The 18,091-nt window shown below is 47.1% G+C and overlaps 1 protein-coding gene across 10 annotated transcripts in view; it reads left to right on the top strand.

Annotated features, from left to right (window-relative positions):
• Positions 1-18,091, top strand: part of lpp (LIM domain containing preferred translocation partner in lipoma) — a 621,439-nt gene that overhangs the window by 13,190 nt on the left and 590,158 nt on the right. For 7 of the 10 annotated variants that reach the window (XR_010976005.1, XM_068042851.1, XM_068042848.1 and 4 more), the window contains exon 2: positions 10,143-10,209. The gene's annotated coding sequence lies outside the window, so the exon portion shown is untranslated. Of the gene's footprint in view, positions 1-9,257; positions 9,353-10,142; positions 10,210-10,571; positions 10,682-18,091 lie in introns of those variants that run through there. The other 3 variants (XM_068042853.1, XM_068042852.1, XM_068042846.1) reach the window with 2 other exon arrangements.

Raw genomic sequence — 18,091 nt, 5'->3', positions numbered from 1 at the left:
TTACAGTGTCTCTAGTGGCTCTCTAGCAGAGCAAGACTACACCTTCTTCTGGCAGGGCAGGGATCCTGAAGAACCAAGACAGCATGGAGTGGGCTTCGCCATCAGAAACTCCTTGCTCAGCATGATAGAGCCTCCCTCAAATGGCTCGGAACGCATACTGTCCATCCGACTGCTCACCACCTCTGGTCCAGTACACCTACTCAGCATCTATGCTCCAACACTCTGCTCCGCACCTGAAGCTAAAGACCAGTTCTATGAACAACTCCATAACATCATTAGCAGCATCCCCAACACCGAACACCTATTCCTGCTGGGGGACTTCAATGCCAGGGTTGGGGCCGACCATGACTCATGGCCCTCCTGCCTTGGGTGCTATGGCGTTGGAAGGATGAATGAGAACGGGCAGAGACTGCTTGAGTTGTGTACCTATCATAACCTCTGCATCACCAACTCGTTCTTTCACACTAAACCCTGTCACCAGGTTTCATGGAGGCACCCAAGATCACGTCGTTGGCACCAGCTAGACCTCATTGTCACAAGGCGAGCCGCCTTAAACAGTGTTCAAATCACACGCAGCTTCCACAGTGCGGACTGCGACACCGACCACTCCCTGGTGTGCAGCAAGGTTAGACTCAGACCAAAGAAGTTGCATCATTCCAAGCAGAAGGGCCACCCGCGCATCAACACGAGCAGAATTTCTCACCCACAGCTGTTACAAAAATTTCTAAATTCACTTGTAACAGCCCTTCAAAACACTCCCACAGGGGATGCTGAGACCAAGTGGGCCCACATCAGAGACGCCATCTATGAGTCAGCTTTGACCACCGACGGCAAAAGTGCGAAGAGAAATGCAGACTGGTTTCAATCTCATAATGAAGAGCTGGAACCTGTCATAGCCGCTAAGCGCATTGCACTTTTGAACTACAAGAAAGCCCCCAGCGATTTAACATCCGCAGCACTTAAAGCAGCCAGAAGTACTGCACAAAGAACAGCTAGGCGTTGCGCAAACGACTACTGGCAACACCTATGCAGTCATATTCAGCTGGCCTCAGACACCGGAAACATCAGAGGAATGTATGATGGCATGAAGAGAGCTCTTGGGCCAACCATCAAGAAGATCACCCCCCTCAAATCTCAATCGGGGGACATAATCACTGACCAACGCAAACAGATGGACCGCTGGGTTGAGCACTACCTAGAACTGTACTCCAGGGAGAATGCTGTCACTGAGATTGCCCTCAATGCAGCCCAGCCTCTACCAGTCATGGATGAGCTGGACATACAGCCAACCAAATCGGAACTCAGTGATGCCATTGATTCCCTAGCCAGCGGAAAAGCCCCTGGGAAGGACAGCATTACCCCTGAAATAATCAAGAGTGCCAAGCCTGCTATACTCTCAGCACTACATGAACTGCTATGCCTGTGCTGGGACGAGGGAGCAGTACCCCAGGACATGTGCGATGCCAACATCATCACCCTCTATAAAAACAAAGGTGACCGCGGTGACTGCAACAACTACCGTGGAATCTCCCTGCTCAGCATAGTGGGGAAAGTCTTTGCTCGAGTCGCTCTGAACAGGCTCCAGAAGCTGGCCGAGCGCGTCTACCCTGAGGCACAGTGTGGCTTTCGTGCAGAGAGATCGACTATTGACATGCTGTTCTCCCTTCGTCAGATACAGGAGAAATGCCGTGAACAACAGATGCCCCTCTACATTGCTTTCATTGATCTCACCAAAGCCTTTGACCTCGTCAGCAGACGTGGTCTCTTCAGACTACTAGAAAAGATCGGATGTCCACCAAAGCTACTAAGTATCATCACCTCATTCCATGACAATATGAAAGGCACAATTCAACATGGTGGCTCCTCATCAGAGCCCTTTCCTATCCTGAGTGGTGTGAAACAGGGCTGTGTTCTCGCACCCACACTTTTTGGGATTTTCTTCTCCCTGCTGCTTTCACATGCGTTCAAATCCTCTGAAGAAGGAATTTTCCTCCACACAAGATCAGGGGCAGGTTGTTCAACCTTGCCCGTCTAAGAGCGAAGTCCAAAGTACGGAAAGTCCTCATCAGAGAACTCCTCTTTGCTGACGATGCTGCTTTAACATCTCACACTGAAGAATGCCTGCAGAGTCTCATCGACAGGTTTGCGTCTGCCTGCAATGAATTTGGCCTAACCATCAGCCTCAAGAAAACGAACATCATTTGGCAGGATGTCAGAAATGCTCCATCCATCAATATTGGCGACCACGCTCTGGAAGTGGTTCAAGAGTTCACCTACCTAGGCTCAACTATCACCAGTAACCTGTCTCTAGATGCAGAAATCAACAAGCGCATGGGTAAGGCTTCCACTGCTATGTCCAGACTGGCCAAGAGAGTGTGGGAAAATGGCGCACTGACACGGAACACAAAAGTCCGAGTGTATCAGGCCTGTGTCCTCAGTACCTTGCTCTACGGCAGCGAGGCCTGGACAACGTATGCCAGCCAAGAGCGACGTCTCAATTCATTCCATCTTCGCTGCCTTCGGAGAATACTTGGCATCAGGTGGCAGGACTATATCTCCAACACAGAAGTCCTTGAAGCGGCCAACACCCCCAGCTTATACACACTACTGAGTCAGCGGCGCTTGAGATGGCTTGGCCATGTGAGCCGCATGGAAGATGGCAGGATCCCCAAAGACACATTGTACAGCGAGCTCGCCACTGGTATCAGACCCACCGGCCGTCCATGTCTCCGTTATAAAGACGTCTGCAAACGCGACATGAAATCGTGTGACATTGATCACAAGTCGTGGGAGTCAGTTGCCAGCATTCGCCAGAGCTGGCGGGCAGCCATAAAGACAGGGCTAAATTGTGGCGAGTCGAAGAGACTTAGTAGTTGGCAGGAAAAAAGACAGAGGCGCAAGGGGAGAGCCAACTGTGCAACAGCCCCAACAAACAAATTTCTCTGCAGCACCTGTGGAAGAGCCTGTCACTCCAGAATTGGCCTTTATAGCCACTCCAGGCGCTGCTTCACAAACCACTGACCACCTCCAGGCGCGTATCCATTGTCTCTCGAGATAAGGAGGCCCAAAAGAAAAGAAGAAGTGTCTCTGTCCCGGTGTGATGGGTTACGTTGTCTCGGTGTGATGGGTTACGTTGTCTCGGTGTGATGGGTTATGTTGTCTCTGTGTGAGGGGTTACAGTGTCTCTGTGTGAGGGGTTACAGTGTCTCAGTGTGATGGGTTATGTTGTCTCTGTGTGATGGGTTACGTTGTCTTGGTGTGAGGGGTTACAGTGTCTCTGTCTCGTGTGATGGGTTACGTTGTCTCGGTGTGATGGGTTACGTTGTCTCGGTGTGATGGGTTACAGTGTCTCTGTCTCGTGTGATGGGTTACGTTGTCTCTGTGTGATGGGTTACGTTGTCTCGGTGTGATGGGTTACGTTGTTTCGGTGTGATGGGTTACAGTGTCTCTGTCTCGTGTGATGGGTTACGTTGTCTCGGTCTCTCTGTGTGATGGGTTACAGTGGTCTCTCTGTGTGATGGGTTACGGTGTCTCTGTCTCTGTGTGTGATGGGTTATGGTGTCTCTGTCTCTGTGTGTGATGGACTATGGTGTCTCTGTCTCTCTGTGTGATGGCTACGGTGTCTCTATCTGTGTATGATGGGTTACGGTGTCTCTGTCTGTGTGTGATGGGTTATGGTGTCTCCATTTCTGTGTGATGGGTTACGGTGTCTATGTCTGTGTGTGATGGGTTATGGTGTCTCTGTCTGTGTGTGTGATGGGTTACGGTGTCTCTGTCTCTCTGTGTGATGGGTTACGGTGTCTCTGTCTCTCTGTGTGATGGGTTAAGGTGTCTCTGTCTGTGTGTGATGGGTTACGGTGTCTCTGTCTCTGTGTATGATGGGTTACGGTGTCTCTGTCTCTCTGTGTGATGGGTTACGGTGTCTCTGTCTCTGTGTGATGGGTTACGGTGTCTCTGTCTCTCTGTGTGATGGGTTACGGTGTCTCTGTCTCTGTGTGATGGGTTACGATGTCTCTGTCTCTGTGTGATGGGTTACGGTGTCTCTGTCTCTCTGTGTGATGGGTTACGGTGTCTCTGTCTCTGTGTGATGGGTTACGATGTCTCTGTCTCTGTGTGATGGTTATGGTGTCTCTGTCTGTGTGTGATGGGTTACGGTGTCTCTCTCTCTCTGTGTGATGGGTTACGGTGTCTCTGTCTCTGTGTGATGGGTTACAGTGTCTCTCTCTCTGTGTGATGGGTTATGGTGTCTCTGTCTCTGTGTGTGATGGGTTACGGTGTCTCTGTCTCTCTGTGTGATGGGTTACGGTGTCTCTGTCTCTCTGTGTGATGGGTTACGGTGGTCTCTGTCTCTGTGTGATGGGTTACGGTGTCTCTGTCTCTGTGTGATGGGTTACGGTGTCTCTGTGTGTGATGGGTTACGGTGTCTCTGTCTCTCTGTGTGATGGGTTACGGTGTCTCTGTCTCTCTGTGTGATGGGTTACGGTTTCTCTGTCTCTCTGTGTGATGGGTTACAGTGGTCTCTGTGTGTGATGGGTTACAGTGTCTCTGTCTGTGTGTGTTGGGTTACGGTGGCTCTGTGTGTGATGGGTTACGGTGTCTCTGTCTCTGTGTGTTGGGTTACGGTGTCTGTCTCTGTGTGTGATGGGTTCCGGTGTCTCTGTCTCTCTGTGTGATGGGTTACAGTGTCTCTGTCTCTGTGTGTGATGGGTTCCAGTGGTCTCTGTGTGTGATGGGTTACAGTGTCTCTGTCTCTGTGTGTGATGGGTTACGGTGTCTCTGTCTCTCTGTGTGATGGGTTACGGTGTCTCTGTCTCTGTGTGATGTGTTACAGTGGTCTCTGTGTCTGATGGGTTACAGTGTCTCTGTCTGTGTGTGTTGGGTTACGGTGTCTCTGTGTGTGATGGGTTACGGTGTCTCTGTCTCTCTGTGTGATGTGTTACAGTGGTCTCTGTGTCTGATGGGTTACAGTGTCTCTGTCTGTGTGTGTTGGGTTACGGTGTCTCTGTCTGTGTGTGTGATGGGTTACAGTGTCTCTGTCTCTGTGTGATGGGGTACGGTGTCTCTGTCTCTCTGTGTGATGGGTTACAGTGTCTCTGTCTCTCTGTGTGATGGGTTGCAGTATCTCTGTCTGTGTGTTGGGTTACGGTGTCTCTGTCTCTGTGTGTGATGGGTTACGGTGTCTCTGTCCCTCTGTGTGATGGGTTACAGTGTCTCTGTTTCTGTGTGATGGGTTACAGTGTCTCTGTCTCTCTGTGTGATGGGTTACGGTGTCTCTGTCCCTGTATGATGGGTTACGGTGTCTCTGTGTGTGTTGGGTTACGGTGTCTCTGTCTCTCTGTGTGATGGGTTACAGTGTCTCCCTATCTCTGTGTGAGAGGTTATGGTGTCTCTGTGTGATTTATTTATTTATTTTTTAGAGATACAGCACTGAAACAGGCCCTTCTGCCCACCGAGTCTGTGCTGACCAACAGTCACCCATTTATACTAATCCTACATTAATCCCATATTCCCTTCCATGTCCCCACTATTCTCCCACCACCTATCTACACTGGGGGCAACTTACAATGGCCAATTAACCCATCAACCTGCAAGTCTTTGGCTGTGGGAGGAAACAGGGCACCCGGCGGAAACGCATGCGGTCACAGGGAGAACTTGTAAACTCCACACAGGCAGTACCCAGAACTGAACCCGGGTTGCTGGAGCTGTGAGGCTGTGGTGCTAACCACTGCGCCGCCTTCTCTGTGTGAGGGGTTACGTTGTCTCTGTCTCGTGTGATGGGTTACGTTGTCTCGGTGTGATGGGTTACGTTGTCTCTGTGTGATGGGTTACGTTGTCTCCGTGTGATGGGTTACGTTGTCTCTGTGTGAGGGGTTACAGTGTCTCGGTGTGATGGGTTACGTTGTCTCGGTGTGATGGGTTACGTTGTCTCTGTGTGAAGGGTTACGTTGTCTCTGTGTGAGGGGTTACGTTGTCTCTGTGTGAGGGTAACGTTGTCTCTGTGTGAGGGGTTACAGTGTCTCTGTCTCGGTGTGATGGGTTACGTTATCTCGGTGTGATGGGTTACGTTGTCTCGGTGTGAGGGGTTACAGTGTCTCGCTGTGATGGGTTACGTTGTCTCGCTGTGATGGGTTACGGTGTCTCTGTGTGTGATGGTTACGGTGTCTCTGTGTGTGATGGGTTACAGTGTCTCTGTCTCTCTGTGTGATGGGTTACGGTGTCTCTGTCTCTCTGTGTGATGGGTTACAGTGTCTCTGTCTCTGTGTGATGGGTTACGGTGTCTCTGTCTCTCTGTGTGATGGGTAACGGTGTCTCTGTCTCTCTGTATGATGGGTTACGGTGTCTCTGTCTCTGTGTGATGGGTTACGGTGTCTCTGTCTCTCTGTGTGATGGGTTACGGTGTCTCTGTCTCTCTGTGTGATGGGTTACGGTGTCTCTACCTCTGTGTGATGGGTTACGGTGTCTCTGTCTCTGTGTGATGGGTTACGGTGTCTCTGTCTCTCTGTGTGATGGGTTACGGTGTCTCTGTCTCTCTGTGTGATGGGTTACGGTGTCTCTGTCTCTGTGTGTGATGGGTTACGGTGTCTCTGTCTCTGTGTGATGGGTTCCGGTGCCTCTGTCTCTCTGTGTGATGGGTTACGGTGTCTCTGTCTCTGTGTGTGTTGGGTTACGGTGTCTCTGTCTCTCTGTGTGATGGGTTACAGTGTCTCTGTTTCTGTGTGAGGGGTTACAGTGTCTCCCTATCACTGTGTGAGAGGTTATGGTGTCTCTGTGTGATTTATTTATTTATTTTTTAGAGATACAGCACTGAAACAGACCCTTCTGCCCACCGAGTCTGTGCTGACCTACAGTCACCCATTTATACTAATCCTACATTAATCCCATATTCCCTTCCATATCCCCACTATTATCCTACCACCTATCTACACTAGGGGCAACTTACAATGGCCAATTAACCCATCAACCTGCAAGTCTTTGCCTGTGGGAGGAAACAGGGCACCCGGCGGAAACCCATGCGGTCACAGGGAGAACTTGTAAACTCCACACAGGCAGTACCCAGAACTGAACCCGGGTTGCTGGAGCTGTGAGGCTGTGGTGCTAACCACTGCGCCACTGTGCCGCCCTCTCTGTGCGAGGGGTTACAGTGTCTCTGTCTCGGTGTGATGGGTTACGTTGTCTCGGTGTGATGGGTTACAGTGTCTCGGTGTGATGGGTTACAGTGTCTCTGTCTCTGTGTGATGGGTTACGTTGTCTCTGTGTGATGGGTTACGTTGTCTCTGTGTGATGGGTTACGTTGTCTCTGTGTGATGGGTTACGTTGTCTCGGTGTGAGGGGTTACAGTGTCTCGGTGTGATGGTTTATGTTGTCTCTGTGTGAGGGGTTACAGTGTCTCTGTCTCGTGTGATGGGTTACGTTGTCTCTGTGTGTGTGTGTTGGGTTACGTTGTCTCTGTCTGTGTGTGATGGGTTACGGTGTCTCTGTGTGTGTGTGTGTTGGGTTACGTTGTCTCTGTCTGTGTGTGATGGGTTATGGTGTCTCTGTGTGTGATCGGTTGCAGTGTCTCTGTCTCTGTATGATGGGTTACGGTGTCTGTCTTTGTGTGATGGGTTACGGTGTCTCTGTCTGTGTGTGAGGGGTTACAGTGTCTCTGTTTCTGTGTGAGGGGTTACAGTGTCTCCCTATCTCTGTGTGAGAGGTTATGGTGTCTCTGTGTGATTTATTTATTTATTTTTTAGAGATACAGCACTGAAACAGGCCCTTCAGCCCACCGACTCTGTGCTGACCAACAGTCATCCATTTATACTAATCCTACATTAATCCCATATTTCCTACCGTATCCCCACTATTCTCCTACCACCTATCTACACTAGGAGCAACTTACAATGGCCAATTAACCCATCAACCTGCAAGTCTTTGCCTGTGGGAGGAAACAGGGCACCCGGCGGAAACCCATGCGGTCACAGGGAGAACTTGTAAACTCCACACAGGCAGTACCCAGAACTGAACCCGGGTTGCTGGAGCTGTGAGGCTGTGGTGCTGACCACTGCGTCACTGTGCCGCCCTCTCTGTGCGAGGGGTTACAGTGTCTCTGTCTCTGTGTGATGGGTTACGTTGTCTCGGTGTGATGGGTTACAGTGTCTCGGTGTGATGGGTTACGTTGTCTCTGTGTGATGGGTTACGTTGTCTCTGTGTGATGGGTTACGTTGTCTCTGTGTGAGGGGTTACGATGTCTCTGTGTGATGGGTTACGTTGTCTCTGTGTGAGGGGTTACAGTGTCTCTGTCTCGGTGTGATGGCTTACGTTGTCTCGGTGTGATGGGTTACGTTGTCTCTGTGTGAGGGGTTACAGTGTCTCTGTCTCGGTGTGATGGGTTACGTTGTCTCAGTGTGATGGGTTACGTTGTCTCGGTGTGATGGGTTACATTGTCTCTGTGTGAGGGGTTACGTTGTCTCTGTGTGAGGGGTTACGTTGTCTCGGTGTGATGGGTTACATTGTCTCGGTGTGATGGGTTACGTTGTCTCGGTGTGATGGGTTACGTTGTCTCGGTGTGATGGGTTACGTTGTCTCTGTGTGATGGGTTACGTTGTCTCTGTGTGAGGGGTTACGTTGTCTCTGTGTGATTGGTTACGTTGTCTCTGTGATTGGTTACGTTGTCTCTGTGATGGGTTACGTTGTCTCGGTGTGATGGGTTACGTTGTCTCTGTGTGAGGGGTTACGTTGTCTCTGTGTGATTGGTTACGTTGTCTCTGTCTCGGTGTGAGGGGTTACGTTGTCTCGGTGTGAGGGGTTACGTTGTCTCTGTGTGAGGGGTTACAGTGTCTCTGTCTCTGTGTGATGGACCATGGTGTCTCTGCGCGGCCAGTCAGTGGGCAGTTTCGGAGGGCAGTGTGTGGCTGTTCAGGGGGTCATGTGCGTTTAGACTTGGCAGCTGAATAGTCCAAGTGATGGACTGTACAGGCAAGAGCGAAATATTAAGCGTAGCTCTGTTCTCACTTCTACAACTGCCTGTGGATAACTTTCCATGGCTGTACAGGTGGTTGCAGCCTCAGTGTCTCACATTTTGTATATTTGCTGTATTTACACAGAGATATATGACAGTTGTAACATGGAAACAGGCCATTCGGCTCTACATTTCCTTGTTTGCCCTCCACACAAGGAATTGGTCTAATCACATTTACCCGTCCTGTTCTCGTATCCCTTCAATATCTTTGCCTTCATCCAACTCACTGATCTCTTCTTGAATAAAAGCAAAATACTGCGGATGCTGGAAATCTGAAACAAAAACAAGAAATGCTGGAATCACTCAGCAGGTCTGGCAGCATCTTTGGAAAGAGAAGCAGAGTTAACGTTTCGGGTCAGTGACCCTTCTTCGGATCTCTTCTTGAATGTTGACAAACTTTCTTCTCAACCATTTTTTAGGGGAGTGCGAAATTTCTAAATTTCCACAGCTCGTTGTGTGATGAAGTGCTTCCTGACATCACCCTGCTGTAATTTTAACGTTATGCCGCCTTGTTCTTGAAACTTTGACCAGAGGAAGTCGTTTCTCTCTGTCTGCACTCACAACCCCTTTAAACACCTCGATCAGATCACCCTTGAACTTCTATATTCGAGAGAATACGAGCCTAGTCTGTGCAACCTGTCCTCATAATTTAACCCTTTTAGCTCCAGTATCATTCTGTTGAATCTGCACTGCCCCCGCTTCCAAGGCCAATATATCCTTCCTGAGGTACAGTGCCCAGAGCTGAATGCAGTTCCTCCGCTGGGGTCGAACCAGACCCTGTACAGCTGTAACATCATTTCCAGCTTCCTTGAGATAAAGGCCAACATTCCATTGCTTTTTAATTATTGTTGTACCTGTCCACTAGCTTTCACAGTGCTTACAGAGGAACCCAGTTTGTGTGAGGTGCAGGGCAGGGGGTGGATTGTGGAGGTTAGGAGGGGGGAGAGTGAGGAGGTTTGAGGAGAGGGGGTTGTTGCCGAGGGAGTGGATGCCATTGTTTCCTTTCAATGCTGTTGCACCAGTAGATTTTTCACCTTTCCAGGTGATCAGCCTGGCAGTAAGGGCCTGTGAAAGCCTCACTGTCACTGACTGTATTCAGTCCGGTTCCAATACTACAGCAAATCACTTTTATTTTTTGTTTTAGAAGTGGCTGATCCCCTGATCACAGAACTGAGTCTTGGAAAAGGAATCCAGACGACCAACAAGTCAAGGTATGGGACATACATTTCTGTATGTGAAGTGTTAACTTTGAACATATTAACATATGACGCATTGATTCTAATCGAGTGATCTTGGTTAATGATACAGCGGAGAAATTGCCTTAAGATTGAAAGTGCAGAATCAAGCTCCTTTCTTCTGAAGTATGCAGCATTGCTGCTAAAGTTAGAGTTGAGTTTGGTTTGCGTAGTTCATGGGGAAAGGCGGATGCTATTTTGTGGGACAATTCCTTTTCTTGAGTTTTTGAAGATTGTGACTATAATTTTTGCACAACGGTTGTTGTAATTTCCCATATTTGGAATTGTTGAGCAGTTACTGGGATCAGAGGGAAGGGGAGGGATGTAGGAGGGAGGATTTGGTTGTGTTTCCAGTAGGTTTCCTGCCAGTAGTTGTGGTGTGTGCAGCACTGGGCCCAAGGATTGAAGGACAGGCTGCTACCTCACGCTGACTCGGCCCAGCCTCTCTGTAAGTGCAACAACTCTTTTAATTTGAGTTTAGGAGAGAAAAGGGAACGAATCCTCCCCCACCCCAGAAGAAAAGAAATTCCTGAAAGGGAGCAGACAAAGCAGGTTTGTACAGGGAGAGAGAGAGAGAGACAGAGGGAGGGAGGGGGAGGCAGACAGACAGAGAGAGACATATAGACAGAGGGGGAGAGAGAAAGAAACAAGAGAAAGGGTAGAAAGACACACCTACAGAGGGAGAGAGGGAGAGACAGAGGAGGAATGACAGAGGGAGAGAGAGAGAGATGAAGAGAGACAGAGAGATGGGAGAGAGAGAGACGGGCCAGAGGGTGAGAGAGAAAGACGGGGGAAGAGAGGGAAGGGGAGAGATGAAGAGAGAGAGGAGGCAGAGAGAGGGAGAAACAGAGGGGGAGAGGGAGGGAGAGAGAGAGTCACAGAGTAGCGGGCAGAAAGAGAGACAGAGCGAGACCAAAATATGCACAGAGACGGAGAAATATACAGAAAGAGAGAGAGAGACACACACACACAGTGGGGGAGAGAGAAAGAGAAATATACAGAGAGAGACAGGGAGAAACATACGGTGAGATACATGCACACAGCGACACTGTGTGTGTGTGTGCATGAGAGAGAGAGAGAGAGAGACACGCACAGAGAGTGCACATTGGGCCCTAAATAGCTGATCTGTTCATTGAACTGGGTGGTGTCCCTCTGATTATTGTATTATCCTGTGTTCTTTGATAGTAAATGTTAACCCTTTGAGGACAATGTCACTACTACAACATGTCCATTCACAACCTGTGGTCATAGCTGTTCAGGTCTGTCTGCACAATCTTCCATTATGTCTGTAATGAATGTTTGTGATGTGTATGGTGCATCTGTCTGGGCTGCGTTTGGTCTGGGCTACATCTGTCTGGGTTGTGTCTGTGCTGTGTCTGATGCATTTGTGTTGTGTACAGTGTGTCTGTCTGCCTGTGTTGTATCTATCTAACTATGTTGTGTCCACCTGCATTGTATATGGTGTGACTTTTGTCTGCGTTGTGTGTGTTTCTGCGTTGTGTGTGTTTCTGCGTTGTGTGTGTTTCTGCGTTGTGTGTGTGTCTGCATTGTGTGTGTGTGTGTGTCTGTCTGTTGGGTTGTGCCTCTGTTGGGTTATGTCTGTATTGTGTCTGGTGAGTTTTTCTCATGCTTTGCAGTATGATTTAGCAGTGATTAAACATGTGATCAAGCACACAAGTGGAAATGATGGTGATTAAGTAAGGATCTCAGGATATCTGATTCAACCACTGGTCAAAATTCTGCCATGTTTGGAAATAAGGAGAATGAGAGATTGTGTAACTTGCGGTGGACTTTGAGTGCGCTGTTGGGGTGAATGGCTTTCAATGATTTACAGAGCTGACCTTTGCACCAGTCCTCCATCTGGTCTACAGCAGAACATATTGAGAGAGTGGTTGGAAAAGCGTGCCCAATAGTGTGCACGCATTATTGAGCATTCAAGCTGTTTACAAAATCAAATCAAACGGGCAACACAGTGTTAAATTGCTGTAATCTGTAACTCTATCCCAACTTGTCCCACTGATACTTCTGGAATCCTGGATGGTGCTGGCGGTTGCTTTTTCCTCTCCTGATACTCGCGGTGCTTATTATTTATCGTTAACATTTTGTTGACACCTCAGCTCCTCCTTGGTGTGTGTTTACCATTCTCCATCTCTCTCTCTCTCTCTCTCTCTCTCTCTCACAGTGCCAGCCTGGACTGTGCACTTTCTCTTTGTGTGTCTCTGTGCCATGCTATCTCTCACTGTGTACCTGTAATACCCCTTTCATAGACTCATAGAATCTTACAGTACAAAGGAGGCCATGTGGCCCATTCCTCCTGTGCCCTTTCACTGAATGAGCTCTCTCCTTAATCCCATACCTGCATTTTCCATGTCCTGACACCCACTGTGTAAAAAGTATTCTATGTTTCCCTTTACTTTTCAGGTGCTAATTCAGACTTTTTAAACTAGTTACCATCTATCTCACCAGTGGAAATCATTTTTTCTGATTTACTTTAGAACATAGAACATTACAGCGCAGTACAGGCCCTTCAGCCCTCGATGTTGCGCCAACCTGTGAAACCATCTGACCTACACTATTCCATTTTCATCCATATGTCTATCCAATGACCACTTAAATGCCCTTAAAGTTGGCGAGTCTACTACTGTTGCAGGCAGGGTGTTCCACGCCCCTACTACTCTCTGAGTAAAGAAACTACCTCTGACATCTGTCCTATATCTATCACCCCTCAACTTAAAGCTATGTCCCCTCGTGTTTGCCATCACCATCCGAGGAAAAAGGCTCTCACTATCCACCCTGTCCAACCCTCTGATTATCTTATATGTCTCTATTAAGTCACCTCTTCTCCTCCTCTCTAACGAAAACAACCTCAAGTCCCTCAGCCTTTCCTCGTAAGACCTTCCCTCCATACCAGGCAACATCCTAGTAAATCTCCTCTGCACCTTTTCCAAAGCTTCCACATCCTTCCTATAATGCGGTGACCAAAACTGCACGCAATACTCCAGGTGCGGCCGCACCAGAGTTCTGTACAGCTGCAGCATGACCTCGTGGCTCCTAAACTCGATCCCCCTACTAATAAAAGCTAACACACCATATGCCTTCTTAACAGCTCTATTAACCTGGGTGGCAACTTTCAGGGATTTATGTACCTGGACACCAAGATCTCTCTGCTCATCTACACTACCAAGAATCTTCCCATTAGCCCAGTACTCTGCATTCCTGTTACTCCTTCCAAAGTGAATCACCTCACACTTTTCCGCATTAAACTCCATTTGCCATCTCTCAGCCCAGCTCTGCAGCCTATCTATGTCCCTCTGTACCCTACAACATCCTTCGGCACTATCCACAACTCCACCGACCTTCGTGTCATCCGCAAATTTACTAACCCACCCTTCTACACCCTCATCCAGGTCATTTATAAAAATGACACACAGCAGTGGCCCCAAAACAGATCCTTGCGGTACACCACTAGGAACTATGCCTCTCCTATTTTCAATCTCTCTATCAGATCGTCTCAAAACCTTCTTCATTCTATTGAAAGGAGCCTCACTTTCTCCAGTCTCTGTTCATAACTAAAGCCTGCGATCATCTCATTGAATCTCAGCACAGCCTCTCCAGAGGCCTCACATCCTCCTTAACGTGAGGAGTCGAAAGCTGCACACACTGTGGTAACCGCTGTCTAACTGATGGTTTGAATAGGTTTAGCCTCAACTCTGCTTTAGTACTTAATGTTCCTTCTTATTAGAGTCAAAGAGTCATGTATGGCATAGGAGGCCATTTGGCCCATCGAGTCAATGCTGTTTCTTAGTAAAGCAATCCAGCCAGTCCTATTCCCCCACTCTATTCCTGTAGCCCTGTAAGTTTATTTCCTTCAAGTGCCCATCCAATTTTCTTTTGAAATCATCATCTCTGCTTCCACCACCCTCATAGGCAGCGAGCCCACTTGTTGTGTAAAACTTCTTCCTCATATCCCCCTGCATCTCTTTCCCAAACCTTTAAATCTGTGTCCCCCAGTCCTTGCCCAACAGCTAATGAGAAAAGTTCTTCCTGGGCTACCTTATCCAAACCTGTCAGAATCTAGTATACCTATAAATGAAGTCCAAGATCCCATATGCTTTTCCAACCACTCTCTCAATATGTTCTGCCATCTTCAAAGATCTATGCACATGAACCCCCAGGTCCCTCTGTTCCTGCACACACTTTAGAACTGTATCATTAAGTCTCTATTGCCTCTCCCTATCCCTTCTGCCAAAATGCATCACCTCACACTTCTCTGTATTAAATTCCATCTACCACTTGCCTGCTCATTGCGCTAGCCTATCTATGTCCCATTGCAGTCGATTTGCAACATCTTCACTGTTTGCCACTCCTCCACGTTGGGTATCATCAGCCAATTTGCTCTGTATTCCAAGATCCAAGCACTGACCCTTGGGGGACACCACTCTCTACCATCTTACCATAGGGCGGCACAGTGGCGCAGTGGTTAGCACCGCAGCCTCACAGCTCCAGGGACCCGGGTTCGATTCCGGGTACTGCCTGTGTGGAGTTTGCAAGTTCTCCCTGTGTCTGCCTGGGTTTTCTCCGGGTGCTCCGGTTTCCTCCCACAAGCCAAAAGACTTGCAGGTTGATAGGTAAATTGGCCATTATAAATTGTCACTAGTATAGGTAGGTGGTAGGGAAATATAGGGACAGGTGGGGATGTTTGGTAGGAATATGGGATTAGTGCAGGATTAGTATAAATGGGTGGTTGATGTTCGGCACAGACTCGGTGGGCCAAAGGGCCTGTTTCAGTGCTGTATCTCTAATCTTAATCTAATCTAATCTAATCTTCCAGTCTGAAAAACAACCATTTACCATGACACACTATTTTCTGTTCTTAAACCATTTCTTTATCCAAGGTGACACTGACTCTCCTGTTCCGTGAGCCTCAATTTTGTTAACTAGCCTTTTATGTGGCACTTGGTCAAACACCTCCTTAAAATCTATGATCCCAGCTGAATCAACTTGTCCTATTATTTTTAAACAGTTGTGTGCCTGACCCCTAAGTCTTTCCATTCTCCTGCACTTTTTCAGATTTTACCAGTTTGTGTTCATTTGTTCCTATTCTTCTTCCTAAAATGTACCGAATTTACTGAATTGCAGAATTATTTGAAGGAAAGAATATTTGCAGGAGAGTGGAATTAATTAGGTAGATCTTTCAAAGAGCTGGTACCGGCACAATAGGCTGAATGGCCTCCATTTTTGCTGCATGTGATTCTAATTCTCTGGATTGGTGCTTTAACCCACAACCTGCTGACTGAGAGACAAGACTGGCATCTACTGAGCCTAACAGTAACTGCACAGTAGGACAGGGTATAAAGGAAGAAATAATGGGAATTTATCAGAAAGGTATGGCGATAATCATGGGGGGATTTTAATCTACATATAGACTGGAAAAATCAGATGTTCAAAGGTAGCTCAGATGAGGGGTTCATAGAATGTTTTCGGGATAGTTTCTTAGAACAGCAAGTTCTGGAGCCAACCAGAAAGCAGGCTATACTAAACCTGGTATTGTGCAACGAGATAGGATTAATTGATGACCTCATCTTGAAGGCACCCCTAGGTAGCAGCGATCATAATATGATTGAATTTTATATTCAGTTTGAGAGAGAGAAGAGTGGGTCCAAGATAAGTATTTTAAACTTAAATAAGAGTAATTGTGAGGGCATGAAGGCAGAGCTAGCTAAAGTGAACTGGTGAAGTAGGTTAAGGGATAGGTCAATAGAGATGCAGTGGCAGACATTTCAGGGGATATTTCAGAATACACAGAATAGATACATTCTAATGAGAAAGTAAAATTCCAAGGGGAAGTCCCACCATCCGTGGTTAACAAAATAAGTTAAAGATAATATCAAACTTAAAGAAAAAGCCAATAATTGCACAAAGATTGGTGCAGGTCAGACAATTGGACAGAATATAAAGAACAGCAAAGAATGACTAAAAGATTGATAAGGAGGGAAAAATTAGAGTACGAGAGAAAGCTAGCTAGAAATATAAAAATAGATAGTAAGAGTTTCGATCGATATTTAAAAAAGAAAAGAGTTAACAAAGTGAGCATTGTTCCTATAGAAAGTGAGTCTGGGGAATTAATAAGGGAAAATAAGGAGATGGCAGATGAATTGAACAGATATTTTCCATCGGTCTTAACTATTAAGGATACAAGTAACATCCCAGTATTAGCTGTAAATCAGGAAATGGAAAGGAGGGAGGAACTCAAGAAAATTAAAATCACCAGGGAAGTGGTACTGAACAAATTATTGGAGCTGTGGGCTGGCAAGTCCCCGGGTCCTGATGGACTTCATCCTAGGGTCTTAAAAGAAGTGGCTTGTGAGATAGTTGATGCATTGGTTTTAATTTTCCAAAATTCCCTAGATTCAGGGAAGCTTCCATTAGATTGGAAAATAGCAAATGCAACTCCTTTATTTAAAAAGGGAGGGAGACAGAAAGCAGGAAACTACAGGCCAGTTAGCTTATCTGTCAGGCAAAATGTTAGAAGCTATTATTAAAGACTTTATAGCAGGACATTTAGAAAAATTCAAGGTTTTCAGGCAGAGTCAACATGGTTTTGTGAAAGGGAAATCATGTTTAACCAATTTATTGGAGTTCTTTGAGGGAGTTACATGTGCTGTGGATAAAGGGGATCCGGTGGATGTATTGTACTTAGATTTCCAGAAGGCATTTGATAAGGTGCCACATCAAAGATTATTGCAGAAAATAAAAGCTCATGGTGTAGGGGGAAACATATTGGCATGGATAGAAGATTGGCTAGCTAACAGGAAACAGAGAGTAGGCATAAAAGGGTCATTTTCTGATTGGCAAGATGTAATGAGTGGTGTGCCACAGGGATCAGTGCTGGGGCCTCAACTTTTTACAATTTATATAAATGACTTAGATGAAGGGACTGAAGGTATGGTTGCTAAATTTGCTGATGACACAAAGATAGGTAGGAAAGTAACTTGTGAAGAGGACATAAGGAGGCTACAAAGGGATATAGATAGGTTAAGTGAGTGGTCAAAGATCTGGCAAATGGAGTATAATGTGGGAAAATGTTAAATTTCCCATTTTGGCAGGAAGAATAAAAAGAAGCATATTATTTGAATGGTGAGAGATTGCAGAGCTCTGAGATGCAGAGGGATCTAGGTGTCCTAGTGCATGAATTGCAAAAGGTTAGTATGCAGGTTCAGCAAGTAATCAGGAAAGCTAATTGAATGTTATCATTTATTGTGAGGGGAATAGAATACAAAAGTAGGGATGTTATGCTTCAGTTATACAGTGAGACCACATCTGGAGTACTGTGTACAGTATCGGTCTCCTCATTTAAGGAAGGATGTAAATGCGTTGGGAACAGTTCAGAGAAGGTTTACTAAACTAATACCTGGAATGGGCAGGTTGTCTTATGAGGAAAGGTTGGACAGGCTAGGCTTGTATCCACTGGAGTTTCGGAGAGTAAGAGGTGACTTGATTGAAACGTATAAGATCCAGAGGGGTCTTGACAGGGTGGATGTGGAAAGGATATTTCCCCATGTGGGAAAATCTAGAACTAGGGGTCATTAATTAAAAATAAGGGGTCGCCCTCTCTCAGAGGGTCGTGAGTCTTCGGAATTCTCTTCCTCAAAAGGTGGTGGAAGCAGAGTCTTTGAATGTTTTTAAGGCAGAGGTGGATAGATTCTTGATAAGCAAGGGGGTGAAAGGTTATCAGGGGTAGGCGGGAATGTGGAGTCGAGGTTACAATCAGATCAGCCATGATCTTATTGAATGGTGGAGCAGGCTCGAGGGGCCGAGTGGCCCACTCCTGCTCCTAATTCGTTGTTCGTATGGAAGA

The sequence above is a fragment of the Heterodontus francisci genome, chromosome 11, assembly GCF_036365525.1.
Source record: "Heterodontus francisci isolate sHetFra1 chromosome 11, sHetFra1.hap1, whole genome shotgun sequence".
NCBI lineage: Eukaryota > Metazoa > Chordata > Chondrichthyes > Heterodontiformes > Heterodontidae > Heterodontus > Heterodontus francisci.
The sequence above is the reverse complement of the archived record's forward strand: the minus strand, read 5'-3'. Positions and strand labels throughout refer to the sequence as shown.